The sequence below is a fragment of the Lepisma saccharinum genome, chromosome 15 (assembly GCF_977018435.1).
Source record: "Lepisma saccharinum chromosome 15, izLepSacc3.1, whole genome shotgun sequence".
NCBI lineage: Eukaryota > Metazoa > Arthropoda > Insecta > Zygentoma > Lepismatidae > Lepisma > Lepisma saccharinum.
In genome coordinates, this window is record NC_139243.1 from 77,883,528 (window position 1) to 77,898,220 (window position 14,693).

At 40.7% G+C, this 14,693-nt stretch overlaps 1 protein-coding gene across 2 annotated transcripts in view; it reads right to left on the bottom strand.

The window, feature by feature from the left end:
• Window positions 1-14,693, bottom strand: part of LOC145999764 (uncharacterized) — a 55,120-nt gene that overhangs the window by 20,377 nt on the left and 20,050 nt on the right. The window lies entirely within an intron of this gene.

Below are 14,693 nucleotides of genomic sequence, written 5' to 3' on the forward strand. Positions count from 1 at the left end.
AAAATGTAATGAAGTGGATGAACTATCCCCTCAGTCCAGAAATGTACGAACCAGAGCTGACAACATTATTCTGCGGCTCTCAGGACCAACTGGACAGGGTAGGGAAGCACGCAGTGCACTTGATTGCTTTGTACTTTTTAACGTTATTGGAACTATAGCTACATCAACCAACATTTATATTGACCATATAAAGGAGCATTTTATCCGAGACAGGGACGCCAAACAGCCCGACCCTGTGGCCGAGCGGTTAGCACATCGCGCTGCGACGCCAAGGGTCCCGGGTTCGAATCCTGGTCGGGCTTGGTTGTTTGTGAATGTCCATTCATCAATTTCATCCTTTCATCACTCATCCTCATCTTCGCAAATTAGCCAAGAGGCACAAAACGCGAAGTAAAATAAACGAAATCAATCAATCAATCAATCAAGGGACGCCAAACACACGAATGTTTATTGAAATTCGTGCTTTCATAGGCATTTTGCTACTAACCCGCTGTTTGGGGAGTAACAGGAAAAAAACTAAGCAGGTGCGGGACAACTCTGCAGGCACTGGTGTGGAAGTCTGTTATCTTGCCATGAGTGAGAATAGATTTCATTTTCTCATGCGATGTCTTCGTTTTGATGACATCAGAGATCGTCAGCAGCGAAAAGAAATTGATCAGCTTGCGCTTATCAGAGAAATTATAGAACTTGTGGGGCAAAACTTGTGGTCAAGGCCTCAATCATTTACAAGTTCAACAATGATGCAGCTAAACCACATGCAAGACGAGAATTCCTGAAAAGTTTGGCTTTGGAACTCATAAAACCTCTTATTGAGAGTGTAATCCAGCTTTCTTTCATCCCTGTACATCTGAAAAGAAGAGGAAAGGCCCTTCTTGTAATCGAAGAAACTCTTCAGCCTTAGCGCAGACAACAAGGTAACAGTAGAGGTCACTGTTATCTGTGTGGGAGGGCGAGAGACAAAACGACCAGAAAACATTGTGAAAAAATGTGACCGTCATATCTGTAATGATCATTCATCAATTGTTTGTAGTCAATGCTTATAATGGGACTAAGGTAATACAAACATTGCAACTGTAAAATATTGCTGACTTCTTAGTATTCTTATGTACAAATGTATTTCTGTAGTTAAACATTCATTTCAATCTTGATATCCAAAATGTGAAACAAAATAAGGACATTATAGGCCTAGTTATTACATTGAAATTTTCAACCTACAACATGCGTAAAAAAAAATATTACGAGCAACAAAAATTGTTGTGACTATACTCTTTCTATATGTAAAATGCAGGGTACGCTTTAGCGATTTCTTTTGCCTTGTAATATTAGCCAAAAATATGTTAATATATATGTTTATGAATTCCCAATAAAGCTGTCTTTGAGATGAGCAAGGAATTTTACAATGTTACCCTGCATTAAAAAAAAGTTATGGTAGCCTAAAGTTTAAGATATTTTTTCCATGCAAAATTTTGTTAAAGAACGATTTGGTAATTTTTTTCTTACAACACCTGTTTGATACAAAAATAATACAAAAACCACTTTTAAGAGTCACTAGAATAGATTGTAAATATAACAAAACAAAAAAATCCACCATACTATAATTAGTCTTTTCGAAATAAATAAAATACCTTATGGGTGACAACTGTCACCCGCGCGAGTATCCGTGTTACGGGATGCCACGCGAGTACTCGAGGGTTAAGCTATATTTTACGCTCCACCGGACGTAATTTTTTAATCAGTGCTATCCTTCTGCAAAGTCAGCACCTTTCATCTTGTCATCTTATTGTGGAAGATGCAAATGAATGATGAATAATGAAGCATACTGGAACAAACACGGATTGAGGTCTCTTACAATCAGGGTCAGGAATTTGGTGAGCTAAAAAAAGAAGAATGATATACCGGGTGTCCGAGAAGTCTTTGTATAAAAAACAAAAATTAACTGTATCCGCTATATGCAACATAGACATGAAAAAATGGTACAAATATGTTCGGAGACTATTCAAGTTTTTTTTGGTATCAGGTTTCTGTAACATTGCAGTAGTGTAGCAGTACCAGTGTCCAGCAAATCGGAAATGTACACAAATCAAGAAAAAGCTGAGTGTGTCCTGTGGTTTCACGAGAGCAGGTCACAAAAAACAGTGTAGAGACAGTTCAAATATCGTACGGAAAGGTGCCGCCCGATGGTGGGAGCATTAAGTCGTGGTATGACAAATTCAACACCACAGGATCTGTTCTTTACGCACCGAGAAGTGGCCGACCATCAACCTCAGACGAAAGGGTGGAAGATGTCAGAGTGGCTTTTGTGCGCAGTCCAAAGAAATCCGTGCGTACGGCCTCACGTGAATTACAGATGTCAAAAAGTTCTGTTCATGATGTGTTACACAAGCCATTACTGTTTCATACATACAAAGTGCAAATCTTGCAGGCTTTGTTGCCCAATGACGGCAAACGTCCGTATAACTTTGCGGTGAAAATGTTATCACGCATTGACGCTGATAATGGCTATCTGGAACGTGTTGCTTTTTCAGACGAGGCGGTCTTTCATGTTAGTGGTTTAGTGAATAAACACAACGTTCGTATCTGGGGTAAAGAGCCCCCTCATGAGGTGAGGGAGTCGACCATGGACAGCCCGAAGGTGAATGTTTGGTGCGCGCTGCTGCATGACAGAATAATCGGACCATTCTTTTTCTGTGAGGACACCGTAACATCTGGAGTGTATCTCGATATGTTGCAATTGTTTTCTGTTACTCAACTGCTAGAATACCACCCAGATGTTGTCTTTCAACAAGACGGTGCACAGCCACATTGGAGTCTGGAGGTTCGTTCCTACCTTGAACAGACATTTCCTGGAAAATGGATTGGTGGAGATGGACCGACGGCGTGGCCTGAACGATCTCCAGACATAACCCCTTTAAATTTTTTCTATGGAGTTATGTGAAAGACAATGTCTACAGAACTCCTGTATCCGATCTTGCAACTCTGCGACAATGGATAACCCAAGTCATCACATCAATCCCTCCTGTGATGTTGGCTAATGCATGGCGAAAAGTTGAATTTCGACTAGATGTACTCCGTGCTACCAAGGGTGCTCACGTGGAGATTTATTGATTTATTTCCTATTGGCAAGAAAACTTGAATAGTTTCCGAACATTTTAGTACCATTTTTTCATGTCTATGTTGCATATAGCAGATACAGTAAATTTTTGTTTTCATACAAAGACTTCTCGGTCACCCGGTATAAGATGACCTAAAATGGCAATAGAATGACCTGAAAAATGACTTAAAAATTCTGTTTATTTCAGTGTATTACGGCACAGTTCTTAATTCTGTAACGTTACAACTGAAATTACAAGGTGTATGTGGGAATTTTAAGTATGGAAATCAATTGAAATCTTCCCTTATTCAAAATTATTGCAGTAGGTAATGTCGAGCGGCATGTTGCTTTGCTCCTACAATCGTGTGGCAATAGAATTCTCGTTTTCATTGCTACCGACATTAAGGCGATAAATGTCAGTTCCTGGATAAAAATGAGTAAGTGAAACATAATTCAATTACATTTCATTAAAAAGAAACAGAAAAAGACGTAAATCGCGACAAATGACCAAAAAGTGACGTAAAATCTTGAAAAAATGACCTAAAACTTAGAAAATAGAAAATATAACGAAAAATACACAATAAAATTCACATTTTTATGACCAGAGTTTCGCATTTAGGGTTTTAATATTTGAGAGCAATGCATACTACATGAGGAAAAAAATATGTCATGTTGTCAAAATCTGGGCCCCGCTTTTAAATAATTAATATTTCAATTTGAGTCTTCAAATGAAGAGTTAAGGATTCAACTTGTGCAATAAAATTAGGAATTGCACTCCTAAATTGAGATTAGGGATTCTGATTTTAACCTAGTTAAAGTTCATACAGTCGTATTGGCTTCTGATATTACAATGAGAATCGAGTCTGTGATTGGAACGTGTGAAAGGCCAAATTAAATTTTGTAACAATTTGAAAGAAAACATGAATAACTACAATATTAAGTATACTTAGTATCCAAGATATCCATGAAAAATAGATAAAGAAATTGAATGCTCTTTGAGGGATGAGAAATACGAAACTGTAGTATGGATTTAACAATTGCTGTTTTCAAGTAGTAATATTCAATTCTAAATATCTCACAGGGTCATTCTATACCATTCCTAACAATTTTGAATTAATTTGTCGCTTCAACATTTTTAAAAAATGTTAATAATTTAACCACTTGTTTCTATATCCAACAGTGTTCAAAGACATTTAATGTTTTTTCAAGCTTGCGTTTATGTTTACTGTACAGTGTCTTCTATCTAAAGGTCTTCGATATTTTTTTTAAAAAAATACGAAAGTCAAAAGTTTGACGCTCTTTAACCCAAATGCGGGAACAGGGAAAATCTGAAATTGTACCACAGTGAGGGTAACAATTGCTGCAGCTGTTTTTCCGATTAAGAAGGGTACTTAAGTTTAAACATAGCCAACATTTGTTACTTTACAATTCCTAACTAAAACATCTTAAATTGCAAACTGAGGAAATTGCAAAACAAAATATGGTCTAAATATATTTAAAACGTATACTTACTAAAAATGTATATGAATCATGAAACTACTGTATGTAGATACAATGTAAATCAAAAGTTGTGTGCCGCTAGAATATCTTCAAAATGCCTGGATTGAAAATTTTCAAAAGATTATCATTATGTTCTAAAGAAGGAAGGATATTTCAAATCACCATTTTGAATTAGTTTAGATCAAGAGGTTCTTAGAGGATGCAATTGGCAACTTGAAAACTATATTACATCGACAATGCCAAGTATTATATATCTTTCTGGATATAAAATATTTTTTCGATATCTAACGCACTTCAAATGATGGATATCAAATATTAAACCAAATCTTTCAAAAAATGAAATTTATTTTTTATAACCTTGTCATTTGTTAAACATTAAAATGACTGATTGCAATTTATGTAACTATCGATCAAAATATATACTTTGTGTTAGGATTTTTCTGTTTAAATCAAATGAAAGCGGCGAATCAGGCGCAAGTATTTTTTTAAGAAATGGGTAATTAAAAATAACCAGCATTTCTATCTTTGCTTTAGCGGTTTGAAAGAGTAAATAATATGTTTACTATTGCTTGATCTTAACACACAATCTATTATGCTACAGTTTGTTATTGATATGCCTAAATCTAATGGCACAGATGTTTTCGTGTCCAAACTATGTGTGAACATACCGATATGATAACATACTGCAGTGCATGTAGATTCCCAGTGTGAACCTTTGATTGACTTGCTAATGTCTAAATTATAATAGCTATCCAGATTTAGTCCAGAATATATGTTTTCTTATCTACAGCACATTTAAGCAAAATGAAATCGTTCAGATGACGTTCACGTATAAAACATATTATAGATATATTATAGGTCTACATATCGAGACAAAAGGTTGAAAAAGGAATTCAATGGTTATATTTGAAACTGGATATGATCTAATACTTTAAATATTTCCACTTTCAGACTACCTACGAAGTCGTTGGCAGACTTTGTGAATGTCCCTTCATCAATTTCACCACATCATCACTCATCTTCATCTTTGGATTAACCAAAAGTGTCAGAAAAGTGACGTAAAATAACCTAATTCAATTAATCGATCAATTTTTACTTGCAAAGTTGTTTTAAAAATGTTCCTGCGGTTCACGACTATTGACTCACCTACATATAATACATAGTTTCATATGTAGCATATAGTATTTTTAGTAAGTATACGTTTTAAATGTGTTGCTTTATCTTCATTTCCTAATCTTACGTATTTAGTATAATAAAGGGGCTAATTTTGACTAAATTTAATTTTAAATATTTCTCATTCGGAAAAACGCCTTACTGTTATGTCGGGTCCTAAGATGAACAAATTTCAGATTTCAACTCTTGTCTACCATTTTGGTTACAGAGCATCAAACTCTTAATTTTTTTGTGAGCTCATAGAAAAAAGGAGCCCAGTTACCTCACATGTTTAACAATTCTCGCAATAACCTGGAACACACAGTAAACATTCATTTAGATAATTCTATTTGACGAGTTCCTCATACAGCTAACGACACCAGCGGCTCTATCGGATTTAATCATTAAGTGTAAGCTTCAGATATACCAGCAGCTAGCGTAGCGACAGCCTTAACAACTTGGCTGATATATGCTGCGAACAGCACCAAACCTGACCTGATTAACCTATCCATGTAAGCATATAATAAATAAGCATGTCAATAGGTTAGGAAGGTTAAGTTTTGTTTATTTAAGCTATTATATGCATACATGGATATGTTAGGCAGGTCAGGTTTGGTGCAGTTAGCATGGATTTCCAAGTTACTAAGGCTGTCGCTAGCCGCTCGTGTCAGAAAGCACAGATGACAGCCACTTTCCACACTAACACTCTTTCCTCTTTGTACTTTCGTGGCTCTGCTGCAGAAGTGAAAACGCTTCAGTGTCGATAAACTCTCTGATAATTCAGTGCACCAATAGCCATCCGATAGTGTAGCGGTAACGTCGTTACCTTGTATACAAGGGATCGCGGGTTCGATACCCGGAGGAGACACATAGTGGTTCGGATCCCGCTTTGAGACTGTAGGCGCAGTCTCGATTAGCCTGCATAAAGTGGAATTAAAACAATTCATTGCCAAATATGTTCACAAAATATTCTTATGTTAGGGGGGTAACGAAATACATGTAGTTTTGTAACGACCCTGCGTGGTCGCCATATTATATTTTGTTAAGAAGAATGCATGCTATATGTCCCTGCGAGGAGTACGCTTTTAGTTTAAATGTGTTAACGGATCCACCTCTACGATAATTAGTTTCGCTTATTATTTGACCCTGAGTGGTCGCTGTATTCTGTAAACGTTAACGGATCCACCTCTATGTTTATTAGTTTTGCTTATTATTAGACCCTGCGTGGTTGCTGTATTCAGTAAATGTTATTAATTATTGTCATTTACACTGTTCAACTCGTTGTTTAAAATTGCAGAGTCCTGCGAGGCTCATTATAAATTGTATTGTCTGAATGCACACAGTTTTACTTTATATTAACGCGTGCATATAGTGATTTTCCCACTAGTGTTTTCTTAATGTCACTTCTTGGATGTTTCTCAGTACGAAGGTTGCTATATGTAAAAAAATGAGTTAGCAACGCGTACTTGTAGTTAAAATTTTCACCACCAATGCGCCGCCCCCGCGAGTATAAAGCCAGCGCAGCGAGGCCCGGAGCTCAGTTGGCTCCCTGATGTCAACAGGCAAACATCCAGGGCTAACTGGCCTCCCAGCCTGAGAACTAGAAGCCATCCCAGAAGGAAGGACGGAGAAAGAAGAAAGAAGAAGAAGAGCCTAGCAGCAACCTACCTACCTGGTCCGCTCGCTTAGGCTGATAGGTGCCCAGGTTCTACCTGCCCGGCTTGTCTGGGAGCACCCGGACCTTCCTTTCTAACCTGCCGTCCCTGCATAGGAGACACCGGTTGGCTTGCCAATTACCAGCTTACGCCGGGGGTGTCACGGCATCCTTTAATCCTTTTACCCTGCGCCCGTTATTCGGGAGTACCGATTGGTTTCGGCCAATTCCCGGCTGTGGTTGGGGTACTACGCACAACCTACTGTCTTTTACAGGGGAACCCGTGACGTCAGCGGCGACCAAGGCCCTAAATAAAATTAGGTCCCCATACTCCCCCTGGCGCCTCACAGCGAGGAATAAATTGGATGTTCCCTGCCCCCCCTTATCTCTTCGAGACCAAAGGTGGTACAGGTAAAAGAACGTGCGTGGTACAGGTAAAAGCACGTGTGTGGTACAAGTAAATACACGCGCGTGGTAAGGGTTTCAGGTAAAGACTAGGGGTGGCCAGATCCGGATCCTGGCGGATCCGAAATCCGGATCCGGTTGGTTCCGGATCCTTAGGATCCGGATCCTAAAATTTTTCGGATCCGGAATTTTCAGATCCAGATCCGGATCCGGATCCAGAACTTTCGGATCCGGATCCGCGGATCCGGAATTTTCAGATCCGGATCCGGATCCAGAACTTTCGGATCCGGATCCAGAATTTTCGGATCCGGTACTTTCAGATCCGGATCAGGTACTTTCGGATACGGATCCGGTACTTTTGGATCCGGATCCGGTACTTTTGGATCCGAATCCGGAATTTTCGGATCCGGATCCGTTTTGCCATCCCACATGCGCTTCTTTGGAAAGTAAGAATGTGCTTATAACATATTGTTACCTGCTAATATACATATATATATAATATACATACACACATATATATATAGTGTGTGTGCTCGCGTGCGCGATTTGTAATTAATTAATACACTTACTTACTAGGGAGGTCTAAGTCTGCCCCTCCGATTTCCATGAAACTTGGCAGGTGTATAGAGCCCCCCCCCTCAAATGTCAAGATGAGGAGAAATTGAAGTGGGGATCTGTCCCCGAAACCACGTAAATATGGCATAGGAAGAAACAGGGGGCATACACCTGTCAAATTTCATGGGAATCGGAGGGGGACACAGGGGTCAGATGATTCCCACGGCAATTTGTCCTAATCTTGACATTTGAGGCGGGTTTTGCCCCCTAAAACAGTATTTTAGCCGAAACAAAAAAACACGTATTTCTTCCTTTGGGCCCCTCTATACACCTGCGAAGTTTCATGAAAATCGGAGGGGAACACAGGGGTCAGATCCTTACTTCAATTTGTCCTCATCTTGACATTTGAGTGGATTTTGCCCCCTGAAACAGTTTTTAGCTCAAACAAAAAAACACGTAATTCTTCCTTCGGGCCCCTCTATACACCTGCCACGTTTCATGGAAATCGGAGGGGAACTCAGGGGTCAGATCCCCACTTCAATTTGTCCTCATCTTGACATTTGAGAGGAGGTTGCCCCCTAGAACAATTTTTTTTCCGAAACAAAAAAACACGTATTTCTTCATTTGGGCCCGAGTAGTGCAGTGTCCCGGGTTCTGAAACCGAAAATGAGGCTCGGTGAGGCTCGCCTTAATGGATTTCTCTCGTAAGGCATGAGCCTCATTTTCTCGCAGTGTTGCCAGCTCATCCCAAGAATATTTCACCATGTGATATTTTACAGGCGAAGCTAACTTTAGTAGTAGGTGGAAGGGGCGATCCTGGCTGGGTCCTTTGACCTACTTTTTTATTTTCGCAGTGTTGCCAGCTCCTCACTCGAAAAAATCACCAAGGTTTTTGTTTTTGGGTATAACCTAACCTCAAGCAAAGAGCTGGCAACGCTTGAGGCTTTCTCGCAGTGTTGCCAACTCACCCCAAAAAATATTTCACCATGTGATATTTTACAAGCGAAGATAACCTACGAATGGGAGTTGGCAACACTGGCAACATCAATTGCGGTTCAGTGTTGCCAACTCACCTCAAGAATATTTCACCATGTGATATTTTGCAGGCGAAGCTAACCTACAAATGGGAGTTGGCAACACTGGCAACATCAATTGGCGATCAGTGTTGCCAAATCACCTCAAGAATATTTCACCATGTGATATTTGACAGGCGAAGCTAACCTACGAATGGGAGTTGGCAACATTGACTAGTGGAGGTGCACGGGTTCACCAGCATCAATTGGCGATCAGTGTTGCCAACTCACCCCAAGAATATTTCACCATGTGATATATTACAAGCGAAGCTAACCTACGAATGGGAGTTAGCAACACTAGCAACGTCAATTGCGGTTCAGTGTTGCCAACTCACCTCAAGAATATTTCACCATGTGATATTTGACAGGCGAAGCTAACCTACGAATAAGAGTTAGCAACACTGATTAGTGTAATCAGCTCAGTTGAGCGCCATCAATTGGCGATCAGTGTTGCCAACTCACCCCAAGAATATTCCACCATGTGATATTTTACAGACGAAGCTAACCTACAAATGGGAGTTGGCAACACTGACTAGTGTAATCAACCCGGTTCTGCGCCATCAATTGCGGTTCAGTGTTGCCAACTCACCCCAAGAATATTTTACCATATGATATTTTATTTCCAAGTCCCGGGGACACCAATGTATATCGTGATTTTTGTAAACCTCTCTCGGGAACGATGTGCCACACACACGCGCGCGCGCCTATCGGCAGATTACGTTTCGCGTATTTATTCGTTGCGCTGACACAGCGTGATGAGTAAATAATGCATTTTCTCATTTCTGAAGTACGAATGCACTTTATCGTAATCTTCCAAGTCCCGGGGACACTAATGTTTGTATATCGTGACCTTTGTAAACCTCTCTCGGGAACGATGTGCCACACGCACGCGCGCGCGTGCTGGCGCCTCTTATTATTTTTGTATTGTGACTCAAGCAAACAAACAAATAATTTTTTTAGGATTCCTAGCCTCTAACCTCGCCAGGGTGCGTGGTGCTCAACCCAAAAAGGTTCTAACGGCTGTGGTTATGGATAACCACACCTCTGTAGAGTTTTCATGTGTTTTTTTTCTCTCAAACTTCCATGAAACTCTACAGAGGACCTCCGTAATGCATGCAACGTGTACTAACGACTCTAGTGTTATTTGATGTTGTAATATTTTTGGATATAGAGTTTTATTGTGAGATATGTTTATTATAATATTTTCTTGATGAAGATGGAGAATGTGTGTGTTATAAAAACTAAAGTTGCATGCTTTTTTTCTAGTGTGTGTGTGTGCTTGATGTTTGACAGCATCTGTAACGATAAAAAAAGAATTTTATTGTTAATTTTCTCATGTAAAAACAACAAAATTTTGTGCAAATTCTGATTGTTTCGTGCTATAGTGCAAAAAAAAACTGATGAAAAAAAGATATTGTAACTGATAATTGGTGAAATTGACATTGTAACTGATCTGAACTAGAGAAATTCGTATTATTATTGTGCTAGCACAAAATTTTTATTGTAACTGATTGTGCAAGAAAAAGATGTTAAACCTGTTAAAACTGCTCTGTGACTCTCTCGTTCTTCACGTCGTACGCAAAAGACTTCTCTGCAATCAGGATAACGCTGCACACGGTATCATCGGGCAGCGCGTCGTGGAACTCGCAGACGATCTTGATGTTGGTGCGATCGTTGACCACCACCTGCTTCCTCTTCGTCGTGTTGATGACGAACATCGGCCTGCGGATTTTGAATTCGCTGGGCGTGTAGTACACGTCCACGTTTCCCTCGGTCACGCGCTTGTAAGCCGTGTAAGCTTCGTAAAGTTTGAGGTAATCGTCTTTGGTCATGTCGAGGTTGTAATTCTCGCGCGGGAACACTTCGTTCCTACCATTCTTGAGATAAACGTTCTTGATCTTGCAGTCGTCGAATTTGCTGGAATCTTTTTCCTGGTTGTTATCGCGCCCGGTCTGAAAGAGCACTACGACGAAATCTGGCATGTCGAACTGTATGTTGTTGAACTGAGTCGTCACGTCGAATTCCATGTGACTTCCCGACGCCAACTTCTGCACGCACTGGTAACCGTGAAAGTGAATCGGCACCTGTGGACTCTTCAAGATCTCCGCTTTGTACTTGAGGGCGTAGTTTGTTTCGTATTCCACGATCGGCATTCTCAATTCCATGCTCCGGATGACGCACTTGGCTGCTTCGGGTAATGTGTTGGCTATCGGCGTGCCGTCGGCATTCAAGTTGGTGTATCGCATCAGTGCGTCGTTGTCGTTGGCCGCTCTTCGAAACGTGACGCGCAATCCCCCCTTCCACATGATCTCTTTGTAGTCGGAGAAGAATCCCGGTAGCAGACGCATGGGAAAGAGCACCGTGTGACTTCTCGTCGATATTTTCGTTCCCGCTTCGAATCCCCCCGCCTGGTAGTATGCCGCATCCGTTTTGGATAATTTTAATGTTCCCACTGCCGTCGACGTGATGCCTGGATAATCTATTCTGTCGATGACGGTGTTGTGTTTCCTCACCTCCACCTGCGAGAACAGGTGAGGTACGAAGTTGTCCACGAGTTTCAAATTTGCATTGGGCGAAAACGCTTCTCCGCTTTCTTTCTTCACCACGTCGAATTGAAGGTAGAGGTCTGCTCTGTGAGGATGAACAAACCCGTCCCCTACGTCCACGTCGTATTCGATCTCCCTGTTCGCTTCGTTGAGATTAGCGAACGTGCGACGGTTCGGAGGGAAAGATTGCAATTCGTAACTTTCGATTTGTTCCATTTTCACTATGCGTGTTATTTACTATACGTTGATCTCCACGATGGCCGTCGTAGTGGCACCTGCAAAATCCACCACCTCTTCTTTCTCGTTCGTCACTACCAACTCTATGTCGTCTATGCGGTTGCGACATACTGGAAAATAGATCGGCGAAGAGGGCGTGTAGATGATCGGTTCCATGAATTCGGAATTGGGTTTGAATGTGGCGATGATTCCCGTCTGCTTGTGACTTCCCAGCAACCCCCCGTCCGAAGATTTAGTGATCATTCCTTCCGCTACGTTACAGTGAACGTTCAGAGTCTCTATGGCCAGAAATTTAGGAATGTTTGCTGCCGTGTGCTTGATGCCAGCTTCGAGTTTTGTGTTGTTCTCGAAACCTAAAAGTTCTCCCATGGTGCCCAGGTCCACGGTCTCCGTCGCCGACACGATTTCCACTCTGTGCGTGACCGAATTTTGAGAAAGGTACGTGCCTTTGGGTAATTGAGCTTGCAAAGTGGAAAGATTGTATTGACCTGGCGTGACGACGATGTGTTCGCTTCCGACGCTAATTTTGTTGTTGTGATGCGTGACGTTAGGTATGAGGTACATGCTGTAGAATGCACGCAAAGCTACGGATTTAGGATAGACGATGTCGTCGTGCAGCGTGAGTTTCAAGATTGAAGATTCGCTCGTGAGATGGAACACGCCCATCGTGTTTAAGATTCCACAATGCTTTCTGAAAATGTTCCACCGACGGGTTATTTATTTTAGACATGTATGCGAGAACAGAAAGGCAAAGGTGGCCGCAGTTAACATCGGTGAAACCCTGGATGCGTTTGTCATTGTAGTAGAGGTTGGCAACACTGAGATACTTCACCAACCTGGCAGGTGGTGTGCCACCGAACGAATCGAAAACAAATGCATTGTTATCGTTAATTTTGAGGTAGCATATCCAATGTGTACCAGGATTTTTGTAACTGTCAAGGTTGACCACGCCATACTCCTTTTTCTTCACAGCAGAGGGTAGAGAATCGGACATGAAAACACCCCTGAAGTTTCTTATTCCCAACAGTTCGATTAGAGATTCAATATCGAAGTTGGACAGGGCTTCTTCTTTTTTTTATATTTTTTCAAAGCATCGAGGTTGCTTTTTTGCTTTTTGGTTATACCTTTCCCCTTCTTCTCCATAGCCAGATTGTGACGTTTTTGTTCTTCCAGTTCCGCCTTGTTCTTCTTCGAGTCGATGACGGTTTTCGCGATGGCGGCGCTTCCGCCGGCCAAACTTCCAACGGCCCCCAATGCTGCCAGGATGGCCGGGATGCTGAATATGAAACCTCCGATTTTTTGCTGTTTCCGCGAACGCTGCAAGCGTTTCAATTGAGGTGTGCTGAGATGTAATTTCATTCCGTGTCCTTTCGTCAAGCAAGAACGTTTCTTCTCGCGTTGTTTCTTGGTGAGTAACCCATCGAGGGCACCTAGATTTTTCAGATTGGAGTATGGTATCTGGTACACGACACCTTTAGGCTTCATGTTGATGCTCTATATGTTATCTTCACGGTATGTTATTTATATATATGTTCTGAGATTTTTTTTGTTTTGTGTAATTTTTTTCGGTATGTTATTTATATATAAATGTTCTGAGATTTTTTTTGTTCCGTGTAATTTTTTTTTCAAGGATATACTCCGCGCAGAGCCCTTACACAAATTCTATTACGTGCTTTGTTTTCTTACCAAGAAGTTCCTTTGTACCCTTGTACACGATTTGAGTTTTGTTCTCGATTAAAATAGCTAGCTTCTCGTCGGATAACATGTTAGCGTATCGATCTGGTAAAAATAGACTGTATTGTGCGTTGAGCAACAGACGCGCCTTGGGACCATACTGGGTAGAAACAATTGAACCGGAAGTTATCGTGTAAGGTTTGTCCACTTCCAATTCCTGAATTTTTACATACTCTACTGACAAATTTAGCATTTGTTTTAATGCTTGGAGGTCACTCATTTTTTCAGTCGTCATATTGAAGAGAAATTTTCAGTGTGTGTGTTAGAGAAATTTAATTTTTTTTCACAATGTGTGTTATTTATATATACACTGAAGATTATTTTTTTTTCACGATGTGTGTTATTTTATATATATTTTTTTTTTTCACGAGATTTTTGTATCGAAGATTTTTTTTGTCTGTGTTAGAGGAAGAAAGTTTGTGCTTCGGAAAATGCGATGATGTGCGTGATGATATCTTCCGTCTCTTGTTTCGACTTATGCCAATCATCTGTGAATCGTCTTCTCCCCTGCCTCGCCTCATGCAGTTCATCTAACCTATTGTTTAATTTTTCCCCTGCGGCCGAAAAAAGAGTGTCGAGATCGTCGCACCTCATGCCGCTAATTTCCCGAAGATAATCCTTGACAGCCATTTCACAAGGGATGCGAAATTCCGGCGTTGATCTCGCTATGATCAAAAATTTTCTTATATCCTCACAATCTCCGTTTACTGCATGTTTGAATATTTTACACAGTAGTTCGTGTGGCA